Here is a 1,901-nt window from a genome sequence, read left to right as displayed (position 1 = left end):
GCATCCCCTTCATCATTACCTTTCTTTCTCTAGTGTTTTTCCTACTCAACCTGCTTTTCTATCTCTTATTACAGCCCGACAGAAGTTAAAACTTATGATGAGGTAGTTGGCGACCCATTATGGTAGCAGGCTATGAATGCTGAAATTGCAACTTTGGAACGTAATCATACTTGGTCTCTCGTTCCACTACCACCTTGCCATAAAGCTATTGGCTATCGTTGGGTGTACAAGATTAAATACAACTCTGATGGTTCTTTTGAACGTTATAAAGTTTATCCGGCAGTAAAGGGATATACTCAGGTTGAAGATATTGATTACAAAGAGACATTTTCTAATACAACAAAGTTTACTACACTTCGTTGCTTACTCACTATTGCTACTTCTCAAAAATGGTTCACACATGAGTTGAGTGTTCCAAATGTATTTCTCCATAGTAATCTTTAAAAAGGGAATGAGGGAAGGAGTGAGGAGAAAATTTTCCCTATTACATAATTAGGACTAGAGACAGAGATTATATTCTCCATTCTTATCCCCTCCTAACTCCCTTGACCCGTCTCGTTCCCGCCTGCCTCAAAGAGAGATTTTTTAAGTTCCATTTCCAAGTTTTATATGTTTCTAAAGATGAAGAAATCTATATATTTTCCATTCCAAACAACAATGGGTTTTATGTCTTCCAAGCTTGGGTGGGTTGAATGTGCTGCTTTCATTTGTTTGATTTATGTAATAACAAATGTCTTTTACTTTTGGATTAGTTTTTTTTTTTTTTTTTTTTTTTTTTCTAATTGAACTCATTTATTTATGTCATTAGGGTTGCTTTATTTTTGTCTCGTTTCCGAACAATATTGTTGATTCAACTATTAATTTATGACTTGGATAAAACTAATTACTATTTTTGTGTTGTTTTTCTTAGATTTTAAAATTATGTTATCAAATTTTGGGTTTATAATTTAGGCACAGATTAAGTTTATATTTTTCTTAATAGAGTAGATGAAATAAGTTCAATTTAGGGCAAAGTGGTTCTACTTCAATTTCTAATAACATGAGTTGATCAAAACCAATGGATAGTTTATATCTAAAAAGAAAACGTATATATTAAAAAATTTATTTAAAATGACTATTTTTTTTAGAGAATAATAAATGGAGAATTTTGTTGTTATGTTGCATACAAGTGATGCTATGATATCATATACACTATTCTAGGATTATGTTATGTCATAGAACAATGTTATGTTTTCGATATTATTTGATGCATGAACCTTCATGTATCATGTCATGTAAACTATGTTAATACGTACCCTCTATGACTATGAGACATTAGAAAATCATGTATTATGAATGGGAGGTGCATCGAGATACTTTCCCGTTATGATTAGTACAGACACATACCTTACAATTTTATGTTCCTTATGATATTATGTGGGTCTTTTCCCTTCATGGTATTTGGTAGTGTGAGTGTGCACAAGCTCGACGAGCCAGCCCACAGAGTACTCTTATACGAGCCTACCTAGTGGCCAATGTGCACATTCATGGGTCGTGCGTAGGATAGTACAACATATTCAACCCTACTCGGACTGAAAAGCAAAGCCCAAAGCCATGACACAATGCATTTATGAAAGGATAGGTCCAACTATATTACACATGATTCATTTTCCGACCCTAACAGTGAGGTTACTTATTGAGTATTTATTAAAGTACTCAAACCATGTGCTACTCTTTTTTTCATGTAAAGGTAAGACACCCATTTACAGATGACAACGTCGCTTTGAAGGCCAAGGAACCAAAGTTAAGGTAGTTGCATTCATGTTATTTTTAATGATCCTTAGGTTAGACAAGGGCACTATTTAAACTCATGTTATCTATTTTCCATCCATAACAATATTGTTTTAATAAATTTATTATGA

Source organism: Cucurbita moschata, unplaced genomic scaffold (genome assembly GCF_002738365.1).
Source record: "Cucurbita moschata cultivar Rifu unplaced genomic scaffold, Cmos_1.0 Cmo_Scf00073, whole genome shotgun sequence".
Taxonomy (NCBI): Eukaryota; Viridiplantae; Streptophyta; class Magnoliopsida; order Cucurbitales; family Cucurbitaceae; genus Cucurbita; species Cucurbita moschata.
Note: the sequence above shows the minus strand (reverse complement) of the source record.